Source organism: Notamacropus eugenii, chromosome 3 (genome assembly GCF_028372415.1).
Source record: "Notamacropus eugenii isolate mMacEug1 chromosome 3, mMacEug1.pri_v2, whole genome shotgun sequence".
Taxonomy (NCBI): Eukaryota; Metazoa; Chordata; class Mammalia; order Diprotodontia; family Macropodidae; genus Notamacropus; species Notamacropus eugenii.
The window spans coordinates 199,336,294-199,357,358 of NC_092874.1; the positions used below are offsets into that span (position 1 = coordinate 199,336,294).

Sequence of the window (21,065 nt, forward strand, 5' to 3'; positions counted from 1 at the left end):
CTCAAAACTATTTAAAAGCTACAAGAGGAGATTGGTACCTGGCCACAGTTCAAACTGATCTTAGAATCTACTTCCTTAAATCTCCTTGTTTTCTTCAAACAATCAATATTCTTTGCTTCCCATCCTAAAGAATGTCTTGAGATGTTATAAATCAAATCCACCTATCTTCTAACATACAAAGATTCTTTTCCAGAAAGGGACAGATTTCTAAAGATTAGGAATGAAAAATATCCTTGATTAATAAAACCTCACTAATTTAGGGAAATGAGAGAGCAGAGTGAGGGCTTAGAAAAAAGTATCCATTTTTTTAGGGAGAAAAAAAAACACTTTTACTACTCAAGCACAAAACATTTATATTCGTTTATGGCTTGATTTATGTATGTAAAATGGAATTAATGGGGGGGAAAATCACAATTCCAAACAGGCCAACATAACGTAATAATGTATCATAAAGACTGTTCCCATATATTAAAGGGTTATAACTGCTACACTATAGAGGGAAGGGTACTTTGAAAAAAATGTTTTTTCATGAACAGTTTAAGTAAACTTAGTGAGTTTTCATGGAATTATGTATCCCTGGTCAAGATCCTAAAAATCTGTAGAGGAAGAAATTCTCTTTTAAGTCAGTCAAATTAAAGCCAGAAATTCCCTGAGCCATAGGAGCACTGTCTTATTTTTTGTACTGCCCAAGTCTCAGAAGCAATTAGGTGGTACAGTGGATAGAGTGCTAGACTGGAGTCAGGAAGACTCCTCTTCATGAGTTCAAATCCAGCCTCAGACACTTCCTAGTTGGGCAAGTCACTTAACCCAATTTTACCTCAGGTCCTCATCTATAAAATAAGTTAGAGAAGGAAATGGCAAACTGCCCCTGTATTTTTATCAAGAAAAGCTCCAAAGAGAATTCCATCTGTCCATTCTACATTGCCCCTAGTTATTTATATTTTTGGAGTGACCAGTCCAGGAATCAGGTCAGCTCTCTTTTCTTTTGCTGCATGTTGAAAATTACGTAAATTCCTTGGACAAGGGATGAATAGTCCTTTATTTAGGGTCCCAACTGCTCCACAGACAGTGCCTTAATTTGGTACCAGCAATGAGGATACAACAGCATTAATAACATTTTGGGGTTGGCCTCAATGAGGGAGATCCAGATACACATGCCAGAAAGGAGACAAATGTGGGGACAGTGAAAGAGGCAAAGACACAAATCCAGGCCGTAAACATTTGATGTGCTCCTCAAGAGACAGACAGAGACATCAAGACACACGTGAGCCTGGAGAGTACCCTTGCTCACCCGTGTGTTTCAAAGGGAGACACAGGAGAGAATGGAAGGGAACTCACAGCTCTCATCAGAGGAGATGGGAGAAGCCACAAACACTCAGACTCATTTGGGCCACGACCAAGGAGTGATCTGCTCTATTCCTTCACTTGGATTGTGAATGAATGAAAAAAGTATTTAGGAAGTGTGTGCAAATCACTGAGTTAATTAAGCATTCTCAAGAAGCTCACGTCCTAATGAAACTTGTGGCTTTTACAGGTTCAATGTGAGACCAGGACATCACCCCTCCAAAAAAGGTTAACTTGATGTCCTTAAGAAGAAGGGAGGAGTTTTGCTGGCTGTTGAGGGGCTCAGATACAAACTCATCCTTTAATTTCTGTCTTGTATCACGTCTCCTAAGCCTGATTGTTTGTTTAGCAGGGATACTAAGAATCTTTAGATTAACAAGTTAGATTTAATGTTCCCAAAGAAACCTTAAGTGGAATCACTATGAACAGAATACTATTGTGACACTCCCAAGGTGATCCTCTTCAATGATGTCCAGGACAAGGTCACTTTTATGTTCTCCATAAGCACAAACTTCTCACACTCAGTCCTGGTAAGAATCAAATATACCACTGGAAGAGTTGCATATGGCGGCAAAAGCATGATTTGGGAATCAGAAAACTTGAGCTGCCATCTTTTCCATGACTGCTAGCCCTGGCAAGTAACAGGACCTCAGTGAGCCTGATTTGATTTGCTTTTACCCAGAGACAGTTGCAACAACAGTTGCCACTTTTGTCCTCTTCCCCCCCAACACCCAGCACAATGCACAAGGCAAGATGCTTAATACATGCCTGTTGAAATGAATTTACACACTTCACAGGGTTGCCATACACACCAAATGAGATCATCTATGTAAAGAGCTGTGTAAACATCAAACCATTCTATAAAATCAGCAACTACAAGTTAGGAATTAGTGATATGTAACTTACTAGGGTTTTGGAACAAAAGTTTACCAAGTGTCGACAAGGGCTGGTGTTGGTGTTTGTTTATGTTTTGGAAGGGGGTAGGCAAGGAAAGGAGGGTGAGATGACATGCTCTATATAAGGATTACATTACAGACTACTGCTGTTCTTACTAGATATTGAGTATGCCCATTTCATGTAAATTATTTTAATTTACAGTAGGTAATTCTTTTTAACATAATTAGAAGAATCATCATCTCCCCTTCCTGAAATGAAAAAAACTTAAGAAGGGAAGTATAAAAAATAAAAGAATTAGAAAGAAGGAGACCTGTAATAAAACCTGTGACCTCAAATGCCTATACACAAATGTCCAAAGTGAAGGCACCAAATGAAAGGCACTAGCGGTCCTACTACAAAGAGGGAAATCTGACCTCATAGGTATCACTTCAGACTTGGTGAAATGAAAACCGTGACTGGAATATGGTTCTGTATGGGCATACTTAATTCAAAAGAAACAGGATAGGTAAATAGGGGGAGAGGGGGAATTGTATATTTAGAAGGCATAGGAAATCCAAGAACTAAAACTCACAAGAGTATGGGGGAGAGTATCCATGTGATGGGGGACAAAAGGACTGATCTTGTCATCAGAGTATACCATAGACCATGTGAACACAAAGAAGAAAGAGACAAATGGTTCAGGAAATAGATTACAAATCTGGCATGGGAGAGGCATGATATAATAGCAATGGGAGAATTCAGTTCTCCCAGCATCTGATGAGAGTTCTTACTGTGCCAAGAGCAGAGCGGCCCATCAACTGCTTGAATGTGCCTTAATCATGACTTTTTGTTCTTCAAAAGGTGGGAAAGCCAAAGGGAAGAAATTCAATATGAATCTGATTCACGTGAACAGGAGGAAATGGTAGTTGGCATAGAAATGATGATAACATTGGCAGTAGGTAGGGGAGGAGGTTTGGGCAGAGGAGAGAAAAGTTTGGTATGGCCACTCTAGATTTTGGGAAAAATAGATTTTAAAGAGTTCAGAGGAAGAATAGGTAGGATCTCTTGGACTAAAATTCTCCAGAGGAAGGACAGGATGGCAAAGGCTCTCAAGAATGAAATTCCATTGGTACGTAGGGAAACATTTCAACAAAGAGGAGAAACTGGAGTTGTGGTGAAGATGGATGTGCAATCACCAAACAACTCAGATTTTTAAAAGATGAAAGTAAAGGCAGATAACACAGAGTGAATGTAAAAGCCTACTAGAGTCCTACAGAAATGGTGATAGGAATGGATTGGTGCAGGGAAACTAAGACAATAAAAAGATTTGTTTTCAAACAATATTGTGGCAATGAGAAAGATAAAGAGGCAGAAACGCTGTTGGGGGTGAATGGGACAGTGACAAAGTTTAAGTGAGAGAACATCTATGAAGTGATTTCAGGAAAAGGCAGAGCTGTTCAACTCTTAATTCACTCCTATTTTCTCTGCAAAGGGAATGTATGGACTTTGTGCTGAAAATGACCAAACAAAAATGGCTAACTGGGAGTTGATACCAAAGAGAACTGGAGAAATACTAAGGGAGTGTCAAGCTGCCTTTAATGAACTCAAGTTAGCCCGCCCAGGTGAACTAGATTCTCAGGTTCTGAAAAACCTGGGCAGATGTGATCACTAAGCTGTTAGGGATATTTCAAGTACTTTGGAGAACAGGAGAGGGACTGGAGAAGAGCAAATGTCTTAATTTTCAAAAAGGTAAGAGAATTCAGCCTGCAGTATATAGATCAATAAGCTTGTTTTTGATTTCTGGGAGAATTCTAGAACACCACCATCATCACCACCACCATCACCATCATCCTCACAACAACCCTGGGAGTCAAGTGCTATTATTTTCCATTTTACAGGTGAGGAAATGGAGGCAGACAGGGCTTAAATGACTTGCCCGGAGTCACATAGCGACCAAGTGTCTGATACTAGATCTGAGTTCAGATCTTCCTGACTCCAGGTCCAGCGTTCTGTCAACTACATCACCTTTGGCATCAATGCTGAAAAGATAGTTAACACACAGAAAGGGAAAAAGTGATTTCAAAGAGCCACTATGGGTACATCAAGAATAGCTCGTGCTAAACTAACTTTATTTCCTTTTCTGATGGAATCTTAAGCAAGCCCATCAGGTGACTGTGGAAGATAGAGAGTACCTTGACTTTGGCAATGCATTTGATAAAATGCCTCATATTATTCCTGTGGAAAGGAGCAGTAGACTAAATCATAATACAATTCAACCGCTTTGGAACTGAATAAATAATCAGACTCATAGTAATTAATATTTCAAGGTCACATTGGCAAGAGGCCTCCAATGGAATGCTCCAAAGATCTGTACTTGGCCCTGCACTCCTTAGTTTTTATGAATGACTTGGATAAAGACTTAGAAGTCATCAGATTTGCAGATGGTACAAAAGTGGGAGGTATAACACAGCAGATACCAAGATCTTGATTGTATAAAATATTAGGCTTAATCTAATAACATCAAATTCAGTGAAGACAAATGTAAAGTCCTATATTTGGACTCCAAAAAAAAAAAATCACATGCAAGGTGATGATGGGGATACATGGTTAGAAATCTGAAAACAATTTTGAGGTTTTAGTGGATCGCTTCATGAGACACCAGCATCCTATCTTGAGCTGCCTGTAGAGAGGAAGAGTCTCTGATATAGCTTCTGAGAGAGAATCAAGAACAAGGGGCAGGAGTTTCAGAGGCAACTTCAGGCTTGATGTCAGGAAAAAATTTCCAGAATTCAAGGTGCCAGAAAGTAGAATGGACTGCCTCCAAAGTAAGAGGGCTGTCCCTTTTGGAGTCTTCAAGAAGAGTTGAATAATTATCTCTCAGTTATGTGTTAGTGGGGACTCTTTTTAAGTATAGGTTGGACTACATGGGTCCTGAGATCTCTTCCCACTCTCAAATTTTGTGATTTTGTACGAAAGATAAAATGACAGAAACCAAGAGGTAAGAATAAATCTTCCAAGAAGTCACTTTGGGAGAGGAAGCAACTAAAGAAAGGATGAGGAATGAATAGAAGGGCAAAGAACATGAGATTAAAAAAAAAAATGGCAGTTAAAGGTGAAAGACAAAACAGGAATCCTTGTGAATCCAGCAGACTTATTTAAGAGGAACTTATTTTAGCATGTCCTGCTTCAAAGTTTAACATGCCAGCCCTCAAGGGCTGGTAGGTGGTGATTTTTATTTTTAGAATATGAGCAAGTTGAAATGAAGGAGAAACTGGTTGGGATTTTACTTTAACGAATAAAAAGAAGAATTGCACTGAATCATAAAAAGAAAGGTTACCCTCCAAAATAACATTACAGTGGTGGATAAAAGAGAAACAAGGAGGAAGAGTTAGCAAGAGAGAGTTGTAGTAAAACTAAGTAAGCTAATAATAGAGAGACAAGGAAATGCTGCACCATAGGAGATAGGAAGGGGTGGGGAGAAGCCTAGGAATTGGCAGGAATTATTCTACTGAGCAAGAGGTGGCCTAGTCAGGCTTTTGTTTTATTTTCTCTATTTAGGAAAAAAGGTAAAATAATTCCCATCCCTATTCCTTAACACCCAGGCAGAGAAGTCAAATTGAGACAATCACAGGTCTTCCTATAAAAGAGTTTTACCATAATAAAACTTCTGTGAGGTTCTGAAAAGGAGCATGATGCATGCCTATCACAATGAATTTATCAGTAGATCTAAGATACTGAAATGAATTTCAGAAATGGGGACAAGATATGGAAGAAACTAAGGACTTTCAGCTGATTTTTTAAAAATGAAATTGTATATTTCCTTAGTCCATGTTTTAAGATATCCTGTAGAGGAAAAAGAAAAAAGCTACACAAAAAAACAAAAACAAAAAAACTTTGCAAGGTATCTATGGGCAGAGCATTGAAAATATACCTGGAAAATAATATAAACTGGGGAATGATGGCCTGGAGAGAAAGGGGATGGAAGCTGGAGTCCCACAAACCTTGGAATCTACCAAATGAAGTAGGCTGGCGGGAGACCTTGAACAGCCTGTTTCTAAAGGTGGTTAACAATGGTTAGGGGAGAGGGAGAAGAGGAGGAGGTACATGTTTAAAGAAAGCAACATACCTGGTGAGGCAATTGTGCAACATGATAGTATATATCTTCCTGATCTCAGCTGGTGATCTGATTATGCCCTCAAGCAGGAGGCTTAAGTGTCCTTGCAATTTTTATCCGGAAGAAATGCAAACATGCTCCCTCCTACTTTTCCAGTCTTCTTACTGCTTGCTGTCTCACTCCTTACCCCTCCCATAAATAAACTCTTCTCTCCAGTGATACTTGGCAACCTTAATGAGCCTCCAACTAGACACTCCATGCCAGGATCTCTCCTTTCTCATCTCTACCTCCTAGCTTCCTTCAAATCTCAGATAAAATCCCATATTCTACAAAAACACTCTCTCTTAAAGCTAATGCCTTGCCTCTGTTGATAATCTCCAGTTAATTCTGTATGTAGCTGGTTATTTATATAGTTGCTTGCATGTTGTCTTCCCAATTGGACTGGGAGATCCTTGAGGGCAGGGAGAGACTGTTGCCTTTATATGTTCAGTGGAAAAAAGTATGCCTGGCACACAGTGGTGCTTAATAAATATTTACTAACTGATTTACATATTATTAGACCTTCCAACCCTAACCAAGTGATGGGGTGCTTGAGTACATGTGTTTGAGCCCCAATTTTAAAATCACATTTCTCTTTAAAAATCTCATTTCTTCCTAGCCTCAAAACATTATCCCAGGCAGTTTCTCCCCAGCTCAAGGACACAGCCTGTCCCAGCAACAACCATTATCTCCCTTCCTGATACAGCAGTCAGCTGTACCTATAGAACTTAGTAGTCTGAACCATCTGTGTACTAACTGAAGTGGCTGTGCACTGGGTCTTAATGACATTTACTACTCACTGACCAACCATTCGTATCCTAGACTTAGACATACATATACTCCCTTATGTTAATCTTGCCTAACAAAACACTGACAAGAGCAGCCTGTTATTCCTGAGTCAATCCTGACTGCTGTTTCAGGCCTAAAACCACACCTCCATGGAGCCTTAGGCTATTTCCCGATAATTCTGGGTAAAATACCTGCACAGTAGATACCAAAACTGCATGTTCCTTTAAGAACTAACCATTCCCTAATCCCACCCCAAAACACCTAGTTAGCATATTTGGCATGTGTTTCATATAGAATATCCTATATAAATTTTACCTGTACCCCTCTAACGTTGCAGTTTCCCTAAGAACTCTTGCCTACTGAAAAGAGTAATAAATTTTTACCTTGACCTCAACAATGCTTAAGTCCACAAATTCCTTCCAGGCAGCCTGCCCTGGCGTCTTTGTAGGGGTCTCACCAACCCCCCTCCTTTTCAGCCCTCAAGGATCACAGAAGATGAAGAAAGTACCTAAAAAGTCCACAACTCAGTGCCTTTAGTAGCTAAGTATTAACTCCTCTGACTAAAAACTGTCCTTCAAAACATTGGACAGCTGGCTATAGAGGAACTTCCCATTCAAATTCATGGATTATTTATTGCTTAACTGCCATGGATTCTATAATGGTCTGACTGGCAAAAGAGAGTATAGAGAGAGTCTGCCTGAAAAGAGACATTTTTAAGTATTCAGAGGATTGGATTAGGAGTCAGGCTGCTTTGTGACCTTGAATAAGTCATTTGACACCTGTGTTTCCTCATCTGCAAAATAAGGTGGTTAAATGAGATTTTCTCCCAAGGTCCCTTCTCAGTCTAACAATCTATGAAACTACAAATCTGTTAAGTAAAATATCAGAGGCTGTTGTTCCTGACATGACCACAGTAAATGTTCCCTTCAGATGTAGAGTTCAGAACATATTTCTCCATAAAAACAATTTTATAAAGGATAGTTCCATTCCCAAACAACTGAAAGAAAAATTATTTTTTCATAATACCAATAAGGGTCCCAGATCTTGATCCCGGATCCTAGAGACAACAGAAGTTGTCTCATGTTTGGGTCACTGATTCTAGCATTTACAGTCAAATACTGCTTGTACTTCACAAAAGATAATTATGCTAATGTGCATACTTTTGCTTGTATTTTTCACAATTTTAGGGACAGAAAAAAACACAAACCATCTACCCACCCAGACCCTGTGTTTTAAGGGGGATAGTTTCAGCATCAGGAATGCAGTAAAGTGGGGTGGCATTTCAAGTAATCATGGTACTTAAAATTTAATTTATAGAAATTCAATCTGAATTCAAGACAGGAACTTGTCATTTAAAGACATGATAGCTTACACATGTACAGATCTTTATAGTTTATAAAGCTCTTTCTATTGAATAATCTTGTGAGAAAGTATCCCTGTTTCACAAATCAGAAAACTGAGACCCACAGAAGTTATATGTCTGGCCCAAAGTCACACAGATAATGAGTGGTAGTAGCAGCACAGACTTTCTGACTTTCAGTTAGGTCTTCTTTGCTCTACGATATATTACCCCTTCCGTTCATGAAATGATTTCACAATAACTCTCTAACTTACCTTATATAAATATGGATTTGCTAAGATCTCTCCTAGCATTCATATTTGTTATTATTCAGTCAGGTTTGGTCGTGACCAACTCTCTGTGCCCCTATTTGGGTTTTTTTTGGCAATGATACTAGACTGGTTTGTCATTTCCTTCTCCAGCTCATTTTACAGATAAACAAACTGAGGTAAACAGGGTTAAGTGACTTGTCCAGGGTCCCACACTACTATTAAGTGTCTGAGGCCAAATTTGAACTTCAAGCTCCTTACACAATCTACTTCCATCACCTAGCTGTCCCTGAACTCATATTTATGATATGATATTATAAGAAACTTTTTTCCAGCAAATTATATGTGGAGATTACCTGTACAGTTCTGCCACCAATAATTCAATTCAATTAGCATTCATTAAATAGCTACTTTGTGCAAAGCATGTGCTGGGAAAGAAAACACAAAAACAAAGAGGGAAGTCTTTCCTCCAGGAGCTTACAATGTAAAGTACATGAAAGGGAATAGTATGAAATAAGCCTGGAAATGCAGGCTGGAGCCCAATGGGGCAGGGCTTTAAATGCCAAGCTGAGGAGTTTTTATTTTATCATAAAATAAATTGGGAACCACTGAAGCCTCATGAACAGTGGAGTGTGGTCAGACCCAGACCTCAGTAAGATTATCTTGGCAGCTGTGCAGGGGACTGATTGGAAAGGGAGGAGTCTAGAAGCAGGGAAACCAATTAAAGGACTATTTCAAAAGTCCAGAAGGGGATGGGTAGGAGAGAGGTTGTAGAAGGACCAATAAGACTGATCCAATATCTACCCAAATGATGAGGGGGAGGGGGGAAATGAGAGTAAGGAGACAAGGATAATCTCCAAGTTATGAACCAGGTGACTGGCAAGATGGCGATGCTCTCAAAAGGGAAAAAATGAAATTTAGAGGAGCAGCAGGTTTAGGGAAGGGAAGATAATGCAATTTAGCATCATGGATCCCATTCTACACATGAGAAAACTGAGGAGGTTAAGTGACTTGGGTTCATTCTATGGGTATTAAGTAGCTAAGCCTGGATTCAAACTCAAGGCTTGTGACTCCACACTGAGGACTCTTTCCACCAGTTCTATTTCACTGCACCAATTCTGTTCTCCATTTGTGGGGTCTGAGATGCTCAAGATATGCCCCGTTGGAGTGGAGAGTCAAGAGACCAAAAGAGAAGAAAAAGGTCTAGAATAAAGCCTGATCCTCCTGTAACTGCAGTATTTCTTCAAGAGTTCACTGATCTGCCAAACAAGCTTTCATGGAGTCTCCAAGTCACTTGTAGAGGAAGTGGAGAACAAGGACACTTTATGTTTTCTACAAGGACAGAGAGATCTAGAGATGCAATGTGGAGGAGGCTAAGGTCAATGGCCAGGGTAGGTCTGGATTACAGTTACTGGCCAGTAGCCAAGGAAATGCCACATCTAAGGTCTCTTCCTGGGGCCTGGTTGGGACCAGGAAGTTGGAAACTCCCCCACATCCCAATGGCTCTAGTCCCAGCTGCTCATCAGCCATACAAAGTACACTGAGAGAAAGTCTTGCGTATGAATAAATGTGCTTAATGGTACGTAAACACAAGAGATTTTCATTAGAGATGATTTTACATTTCCCAGTAACCACTTTCACCCATTCCTCTAACCCTCTCCCAGAAATACCAGATATAAAAACAATAAAGCATCCATAAAACTTTAAATAAATTTGAACCCCATACAAGTGGGTTCACTAGAGCCCGTAAAAGGTTTGGAAAGTTGTTTTGGTCTTTTGGGTTATTTCCACAGAGTACCTATCAGAGCAAAGGAAAGAACAAAAGCCACCCACCCAGCACCCAGCACAGTGGCCCTAGGCAATTGTTTTACAAAGGACAACAGACACTCAGGGACCCAGGGAAGCAAGACAGAGGATTAGTATAGAACAGCTGACATTTATATAGCACTTAGACCTTTCACATTCTTTTTTTTTTTTTTCCAATTAACCCTCACAAAGCCCCAGTGAGGCAAATAACTACAGGCATTGTACCAAGGTCCCCTCAGAAAAGGTCAAGTGATTCACCCAAGGTCACACAGCCTACTGCCGCCCCCCAGGTTAACTTGTGTATTGTTGTGTGTTTCATCTCCTCAAGAGTTTACCCTGAATTAGGCAATTATATGTTTGTCATTTCATTCCCAGAGTCTGGCACAGTGCCAGGTACTTGGGAGGAGGCACTGAGTAAGTATTTATGGACAGATCAGGTATACAAGACTGGATTCAAACCCAAGTCTCTGCCGACTCCAAGGCTATCATTCATTTGTCTACTACCAACACCGCTTCTTCAATCCATTGGCTCCAAAGCTTACCCCCAGCTACTGAGGGCAGACACTACTGTACCCACTTTGCAGGGAAGGTGGGGGAGAACAGCTGAGACGCTTGGTATTTTACTCATTGTTGTTTAGTAGGCAGGGAATACCTCTGGTGATTCTATGTTTCTGACACTAATTCAAAACCAAAGGCATTTATTCCAAGAATTTTAGTTCCCATTGAGCAGAGGCCTCAGATTCTTTAACCCACCTGCTAAAATCACCGCACTAAGAACAGAGGGGACCCTTAAGGACCAGTCCTGAAATGGTCACTTCCTATGGAGGGTTCTGAAGGTCAGAGGACGTGATATCTGCTCTTGTAATATCATTCCATTTAGGGAAGGAAAGAGGAAAAGGAGAGAGTAAAGGAAGAAGATATATATATAGAGAGAGAGAGAGAGACACACAGAAAGAGAGAGAGAGAGAGAGACAGAGAGACAGAGAGAGAGAGAAACAGAGAGAGAGACAGAGACAGAGAGAGAAAGAGAGAGAAAAAGAGAGAGAGAGATTGTTTTGCATCAGCTAAATCAGAACTCACAGTTCACTTCCTTCAAACCACAGAATCATAAAAGTCTTTAAAGGGGAATAAGGCTTTGAAAAAAAAATGAAAAGGATATAACAGGGCAGTGCTATTAACATACTATCCTTTATTTGGCTTTTACTCCCTACAGTTCACATCCTGGTCAGCTTTATTTAGCCATATACTTATGGGTAACGGAAACCTCCACCAAGAAAAGCTACCACCTCCTCCTTCGACAACAATCAGCATTATATTACAAGTATGGACACACACACACACACACACACACACACACACACACACACACACACACTTCTTATACCCAAACAAGGTTTTGTCCAAGTTCACAAACCAACCCACAATCACCAGATTGTGGCAGGCACATTTTCCTTTTTTAAAATTTGATTTAATTTTTTTCAGTTAACAAAATTTTTTCCCCTCCCACCTCTCACCCATCATTGACAAAAATTTTTTTCTTAATTCCTTGTTAATAAGTATGCATGGCCACGCAAAACAAATTCTCTTAATGGCCATGTCCCAAAAATGTATGTCTCAATCTGCACCCTGAGTCTATCGCCTTTCAAGAGGGAGGAAGCATGAGTTCTTTGGAATTGTGATTGTTCGTTTCATTAATCAGTTTTAAGTCTTTCCGTGTTGCTTGCAGAACTATCTTCCTGGTTCTGATGACTTCACTCTTTATCAGTTCATAGAAGTCTTCCCACAGGTGTCTTTGAAATCATTCTTAGTATTGTATTATTCATATAGTAACTTATTTGGTCATTTCCCCAACTGATGGGCACCCCTTTAGTTCCCAGTTCTTTGCCACCTCAAAAACAGCTGTTATAATATTTTTGGACATATGGGTCCTTTTCCTCTTTCTTTGATCTCTTTGGGGTCTAGACCTAGTGGTATCATGAACGTTTTCTAACACAACCAAAGCATGGCATCCCTTAGCACCTAGATGGTGGGGTGAGTTATAAGTGCTTTACCTGGAATCTGGAAAACCCAAGTTCAGATCCTGCCTTAGCTGTGCAATCTTGGGCAAGTCACTTAACCTCTCTTAGCCTCAGTTTTCCTCATCTGTAAACTGAAGATAATAACAGCACCTGTCGTAAGGGGTTGTGAGTTTCAATGAGAATATAAATATAAACCTTTCAGTGTTATCTAAATATTAGTCAACGAGTCAGTCAACTAGCACCTACACTGTGCTAATCACTCAGGATACAAGGAAAGGTATAAGAGTCAATCTTGTGAAGAAGTCTTCTGTCTAATGGGAAAGACAATAGTCCAACAATTATTACTGTTATCATCCCAGTCATAAAACACAGATTCAGTTCTTTTCAAAACTGTACCAGTAGTAACTGGAAGAAGGCTGTGTTAAAGGAACTTAACAATTGGTTCAAATAGGTAAAGAATTTAATATGATTTAGAGTTTGGTGTCCTTGGGCATCCTGAATGATAATTTGCTTATGGAAAGGTCGACCTCTTAATCCAAATATTCTGAAGGCACCAACCTTTAAAATACCTCTTAACCACTTGGGGCATTATTACAAACATGCTGAAACATTTTGTAGTATGGTCACTTCAAACCCTGTGGATAAGCCAACACCTCCTTCAGCCTGATCAGCTGACTCGTTTCCATTTGAACTGGAAATGGAAACTGAATTGTTTCCATTTGAACTGTCTTAGGAAGATTCTGAGGATCACCTGGCAGAATAAGGTACCAGACACTGAAGTCCTTGCTCAAGCTGAACTGCCAAGCATTCAAACTATGCTTCAGAGAGCGTAAGTCTGATGGGCTGGCCATGTTGTTCAAATGCAAAATGTACACTTGCCAAAAAAGAAGGCAATCACATGGTGGTCAGAAGCGATACAAGGACACTCTCAAGGTCTCTCTCAAGAACTTTGGATTTGACCGTGCAACATGGGGGACACTGGTTCAGGACCGCTCAGCATGGCATGCCCACATCAGAAAGGGTGCTGTGTTCTTTGAGCAAGGAATTGAGACAGCACAAAGTAAATGTAGGATGTGCAAATTTGGTACCCAACTCAAATATTCACATGGACTATCTGTGCCCAACCTGTGGTAGAGCATTCTGAGCTCATATTGGTCTGATCAGCCACAGTCGGAAACACTGGAATTTCACTGCATCATGGTGATGTCATTTTGGTCCTCTTCAAGAAGGAAGGACAACATCCAAACAAACAAACAGGCAAATCACGTCACAATTACAACATGTACCTGCTTTCTTTTCAGTGAGATGTTTTGAAACAGTTTAGTAATTGCCCCTTACAGTGTATTTATCAATGTTTACTGCCCACCAGAAAGCTAACCCTCTGAGGACAGATAAGGCGGCAATGATACAGCCTCATCCAGTGAGGCAGAGTGTGGTTACAGCTGGATTTCTGTGATAAAAAACATACAGATGAACAAATCCATCAGGAAATAAAAGAGAATGGCGCTCAAAAAAGTAAAGGTCTTAGAATCCTGAGAGAGCCAGGTCTTACATAAATGCTGTGTAAACTTCCTTCGTACTGCTTTTCCCAGGCCATGCTTGATCTTAGCCTCCGATGCTAATCATTGACTTGCTTGTCTAGAGTCTCCAGTAGCTTTACATGGGACCCTCCACTATTGCCTTCTAGGGTTGGGAACTCAGAACACTCTTCGAAGGTGCATGAAATATTTGAGCAAATGCCTTTCGATAGTGGACTCCAAGTGTGTTAACTCTCCCGGATTGCTAGTACCCCACCCCCAGCCCTAACATTGATATTTCGGAGGATATAAAAAACAAAACCAGCTGAGACAATTGTATTCTGGCAAATATTGTAGTCAAAATCGCTGAGCTATTTGGCACAGACCATTGCCCAGTGAAGCAAACACTTGGCCTAATGACTTCCCTACCTTAAGCAGCGGTTAACTCTTATCTTGCCCCACTGGATTCATGCAGAAATGTCCCCCAGAAGAGGACTAATAGGTTTCTTTGAGTCTGTTCGAGTATTTCAGTGGACTTCCTAAAGGCCAGCTCATGTTTAGCCTGCCCACCCTCTCAGCAAGGGTCCAGATTCATCCAGGGAACAGAAGGTTCGAGCCATTCCCCAGGCAGTATAAAACTCCCAACAGTGCCACAGCACCAACGTGGGTGCCAGGATGTGAGGCAAAGTTGCCTCTAAGAGTTCCCAAGGCAGCCACGCAATCTGGCACTCAATTGTCCCATTGCCTTTTCGGTGTAAATGAGCCCAGCTGCAATGCCCGTGAGCAGCACCGGAACTCCTCATCTTGAGTGGGCTCTGCATGGGTTTTGTAAAGGCCAGTAAGAACTAGGGCGAGCGAGTGCTGAACTCGATTTCACCTATAACCCAGATTTAAAATCAAACCCAATAGGCAAGAGGCCTTACCTACCCCAAGGAACACCTCCAAAAGCCAGGATTGAAATGCAAATATGGACAAAACATTCTCCCTATCCATCAGATAGTGCAGTGCAAGGCGCTCTAAGGCATATTCCTAGTTCCACTTAGCCCCTTCGGTTAGATTTTCATGGGAAACTCAGAATGGAGAATCACACTGGGCCGCAGACTCGCAGCTGAGAACCTTCAGGCTGGGCCTTTATGTTCCAGACACTAATCTATTCTGTATCACTTGTTAGTCAACTGCACAACTTGGCTGCCCTATTCCTCTCCCACTGGAGTAGGTTGTATGGTGATGGTCCTTCCACCTGGGCCTTCATCTTGCAATATATCCACAGCTAAAACACACTGGTAGGGGATAAGCAACTTTGCTGATGATTCCTTCATCCAAAAAGTAAAAGCAAAGGAGAAAGGACAGGTGAGCATGAGGAGATGGTATAGAAAAAAAAAGAGGAAAGAAAGAATGGAAGGTTGCTAACTTCAGATGTCACTCCAAACCATAAGGTTTCTTTGGCCTATCCCTAGGGCTGTCTGGGTGAAAGTTAAAACATACACATGCACGCACACACATACACACACATACACACACATACATACACACACACTCACACACACACACACACACATATTCTGAAAAAGATTAGAGGATCATCACTCCAGCCTTCATGTCCTGGCCAAGATTCCCTGTGGATTCCACAATGTTCAAAGCTGCGTCTGACCCACAGCTGACTTCTGCCTACACAGTAGCTCCACTGTCAACATTCGGCTCAAAGCTCTGCCAAGGACACAGACCCACCCCAGAAGAGAAAAATAATATGCTAAAATCTGGGTATTGGTGATGGATCACTCACTGCAGGTCTCCCCTGATAGGATTCAACAACAGAAACTGATGTGGTTTTATTCATGGAAGTGACAGGAAAGCAGATAAATCATCATATACCATATCCTACAATAAGTCCACCCTAAAGGGAACTTGTCCATCTGACTTGCAACGGAAATCCCTTATAGGTGCTATCTCCTCCGTTAGAATGGAAGTTTCTCCAGAGCAAGGGCTGTCCTGCTACTTGCATCCCATCCCCATCACTTAGCACAACATTCTGCAAACAGTATGCACCTAATATGTGCTTTTTCATTCATTTATTCCTTAATTCTATGCTACGCTGAGGTACTTGGACCCAATGGGCTGAGCCAAACCAAGGCACATTCAGGGCTATAAAGGGGTAGGAGGTTTTCATTCTGAAAAAACCATACATTTTAGCTACACTGCTAAAATTTACCACATGAATAAATAGCTTTCCACTTTATTTTGTGAGTAGATGATGGGATCTGGAGTTAGTGCAACTGTGTTCAGATCCTAAGTACCTCAGAAAGCATCCATTAGTGTGACTATGGTTAATTTCTAAGAGCCTCAGTTCCCTTTTTAAGATGGGAATAATTCTACTTATACTACCAAATTCACAGTAACGCTGCTAAGATGCTTTGCAAATTTTAAAGTGGGAAATAAATGTGTTATTATTAATAACAGTAAATAGCCATGTTAAAGATACATTTTTTTTAATTTCCCAATTTCATACCTAGAACAATAGGTTCAGGGGTAATTAAGGATGTAGGTCTCAGATTTGTGAATTCTTAAATCTGAATGTTAAATTTATAATAGTGAGTGAGGCACCAGCAGACACCAAGTAGGGTAAAAGCAAACCATATCTATTGTTTATATACCCCCTTTGGATGTTCTACTTATAATAAAAAATTTATAAATTAAGGAATTTCAGAATTTAAAGCCTGAAGGGATCTTAGAGATCATCTCATCCAAGTATTTTACAAATGAGGAGACGGAGGCCCCGTGAGGATGACTTAACTTGGAACTCATAGAGAAAAGCCTACAAACTGAGTTTTTGACACTTTTGCCATGTTTCTTAGTTAACAAGTAATGGCGACATTAACCTGTTCTTGGTAGGACTCCAAAAGAGAATTCAGAATGTTTTTGAGTAACAGCTGTCCCAAAAAGAACAAGATGGGTGGGGAATCAGCTTCATATTAGCTTCCACAGCTGTGGCAGTTGGCTGAGCCAAAAGGAGCTGCCATGAATAGTAATGAAGGCTCATGTGTATACGCTGCTTTACAGTTTACAAAATGTCTAACTCATCACCATCCTTGGGGCTTATAGTTGAAGAAACGAAGAGGTTAAAGTATGGCACTGTGGAAAAACCATGAGAAGATCTACATTGGATTCTCAGCTGCTGCTTACTACCTGGGTAACCTTGAGCACGTAATTTAACCCAGAAGTGCCAACCTCTGGAGCTCTATGCCATCCCCTGTCCTCTCTCAAGTAGGTCATGAATCTGTGGCCAAAATCATTGAACATTTTAAAAATAAAAAACTCTTATGTAAATTCATTCACTTTTTTCAATGAAAAAAGTTCACCTCTAAATCAATAAAAGTGAAACCAAAAGAGCAAATTTGTTCCAAACGGTAAGACTGCAAAGTAAGTGATCATTTAATAGGGTCTGCTCAATCAAATTTGAGTTAGTGGGCACCGACTCTCAATCTGTCACCATCACTATGACTTTACTCATGATATATAACTTTCAGCTCCCTGATGTCCATATAAACTCAAAGGGATATAAACTCAAAGCTAACCAACTTTTGTACGAAAGACAAAACTACCACAATCTGTTATATTTCTCAAGGTTTTGTGACGAGTGTAATGAGCAATTTTGTAAAAGAAAAAAAAAATCTACAGATATTAAAAAAAAGAACAGTTATATATAAAATTTTAAAATCTAAAATAATTAAGGATAAATTTAAATTATCTTGGATTTCTTGTTTGTAATTTTCCAAAATTGAAATAATCCTTCATGATAAATTCATAACTAATTTAAAGATTAAAAACTGCTGGAGCAGCTGAAAAGATCATTAGTAAAGAAAATAGAAACAGTTTAGGTATCAGAAAATATAGAAAGTAAGTAAAGAGCCCAAATCCAGAAAATGTGATACCATATGTATATATACATATGGTATCACATTTATATATATGATATCATATATATATATATACATATACATATATATATATATCACTGGAACTCACCAATAGAGTTGCTAATGAAGAAAAATACTACTGTATTTGTTTTTGTAAGAATGCTTTCGTGTAAATAGAATGAAACCAAATACACTGAAATGTCATCTTAAACGTCTACATGTAGAATACATTGCCAAAACAAGAAAAATTTTTCCAGAGAAAATTTGATGTTATTAATACACAAACCAAAACAAAACTCTCAATAAACAAGCCTGGAACAGTAGCAGGATTCCTTGCGTTATATAAGGTTACTTACAGAATTGGGAAGTGTTGAAAAAGCCTCCTTCAGAAGGAGGAATATTGATGCTACATGCTGCTATCCCTGAAGTATAATGATGCTTGGGGAAATCCCATATAAAGCAATTCTGAATGTTTCCACTTGCAGGTAATATGGTGGGAAGTAGCACTGCCATATGTTTGTGATCAACTGAGAAAGTAGAATCTCTCTATACCACATGAACACCAATGAAGCAACAGATTATATTCATTTGATTACACACGTATGATATGTTGTTGAAACTGAGGATAGAGATTTGTTATTCTGCAAAATGACTGATTATAATCGAGCCAAAGTTTTAAAGCAGTTTAATTTTTTTCTAATGAAAATCAAAATGAAAACTCAGGACTCTGAATTAACAGAGATCAATCCATATTAGGATGAAAAGCGAATCTATAAGCATTTATTAAAAGTGTGGCTCTTCATACAATTTGGACACATTACCTGCTTCTCCATCATTTTTATGCTACAAGCTACAGTTTTACCAAATTGTTACAATGAGCATTTTATTTTTTAAAAGGTCTGTTAGAATGGAGACTCATTAGAAAATTGTGTGACAATTGATGGCAGGGCACAGAGCATTTCCATACTGTTGTGAAATGTGCTATCTTGTGCCTAAGCATACTTTGAAGAATGTTTAAGCTTAAACAAGCTGCCAATTTTCTCAGTGATAATAATAATATTCATTTAAAAATGCAATTTAAAACAGAAAATTTCTTCCTGAAACTTGCAAATTTTTGAAAAATTGAGAACTCTAAATACCAAGTTTTCAAATTTATGTTATGATGCAGGAAGATAAAGTGATTACATTTATGAAAAAGTTAGAGCTTCGGAAAACAAGCCTAAAATAACATCTTTGATCCATTTTGCAATTTAAAAAAAAAAAACCTACCTTGAAAGTTGAAGAGAAGTAAATATCTACTTGTAGCCTGATCCATCTACAGAAACAACTTTCACTTTTAAGTTTCAAATATCTCTAAATATTAATGTTTATGAGACCTGTTTACCATGGGAAAATGTGAAATTGGTCTTGTGCCATTATACAAAAAAAAAAGTTAATATCCTTTTATTAAGACAGTCCACTCTGAAAGACACATTTAAATCTAAAAATTCTATTATGTTTTGGCTATGGCTGAATAAAAAGTTCTCTAGTTTATCAAAAAGATACAAGTTTTATTACCATTCTTAATATCTGATATACGTGAAAAAATATTTTCTGCTGTAGCTATCATAAAAACATATCTCACTTGGTGACTGAAAAAAATAAATCACCACATTTTGAGAAACTTTGCACTATGTAAAATGCATAAGAATTTTCAATAAATATGTTGTTGCATTATTTTTATTCTAAGTTTAAGATTAGTGGGTAAAAAACCATAGCAAGTTATTGTATGAAGATGAGTTTTAATTGTTTGTATAAATTATTTTATAAGCAGTAGAAGCATGGTAATTAGGAGTAGCATTGGAATCTGAACACAGATCAAAGCATAATATTTTTACTTTTTTTGGCTTCTGTTCTTTGTGGTTTTTCTCTTTTGTTCTGTTTCTTCTTTCACAACATGGCTAATGTGGAAATACGATTAACATAATTGCACATGTAAAACCTATATCAAATTGCTTGCCATCTTGGAGGAGTAGGGGGAGGGAGAAAAATTTGCAAGTCAAACTCACAAAAAATGAATGTTGAAAACTGTCTTTACAGGTAATTAGGGGAAAAAATAAAATACAATTCACAAAAAAAAATGTGTCATTGCTACATAAAGGTTGGATCATTTTTTTCCACATGACCACTGACAGCGTCGATTTCCTACTTTGTAAATTACCTATTCATATCCTTCAATGATTTATCCATTAGAGAATGATTTAGTCTTATTCATTTGAATCAGTTCCTTCTAAATCTTGGAAATAAGATACTTATCAAAGAAACCTGCTGCAAAAAAATGTTTTTTTTTTCCCCAGCTACCTCATTTCCTTCTAACTTTAACTGCATTGGATTTGTTTGTGCATAAACTTTCTGATTTCACATAATCAAAATTGTCCATTTTATCTTCTGTGATATTCTCTTTCTCTTTCCACCTTCAAATATCAGGAAAATTCTTCCTTGCTCCTCTTATTTGCTTACGACATCATTTTTAAAATCTCATTCATGTATTCACTTAGAGTTTATACTGGTATATGGTCAAAAGTGGTAGGCCAGTTCTAATTTCCACCAGACTGCTACCCAGTTTTTCCAGTAGTTTCCTTATCCCAGGAACTGACACCTTTGGGCTTATGGAATATTAAAAGTATATCACATATCTAATCAGTTCTATGGATGAAATTTCTATTTTGTAACCTGTCCCAAATCATTCAGATGACTTTGGTTTTACAACATAGATTGAGATCTAGGATTGATAGGTCCCCTTCTTTTCTACTTTTTTTCCCATTAATTCCATCCAGACCTTTTGATATTATAGATGAATTTGGTTATTTTTTCTAGGTCTATAAAACAATCTTTTGATAACATCTGTTCAGTGCTGTACAAATTAATTTAGGTAAGACTGTCATTTTTATTTTATTGGCTTAGCCTACACATAGGTTTATTTCTATATAAAGTTTTCTTGGTTGGATTCATATAGGTCCAGGATATGTCTGAGTACAAAGAGCTCTCGACAATTTATATA

General features: G+C 38.8%; 1 protein-coding gene across 3 annotated transcripts in view; it reads right to left on the reverse strand.

Annotated features, from left to right (window-relative positions):
- ETV6 (ETS variant transcription factor 6) overlaps positions 1–21,065 on the reverse strand; it is a 322,433-nt gene that overhangs the window by 276,258 nt on the left and 25,110 nt on the right. The window lies entirely within an intron of this gene.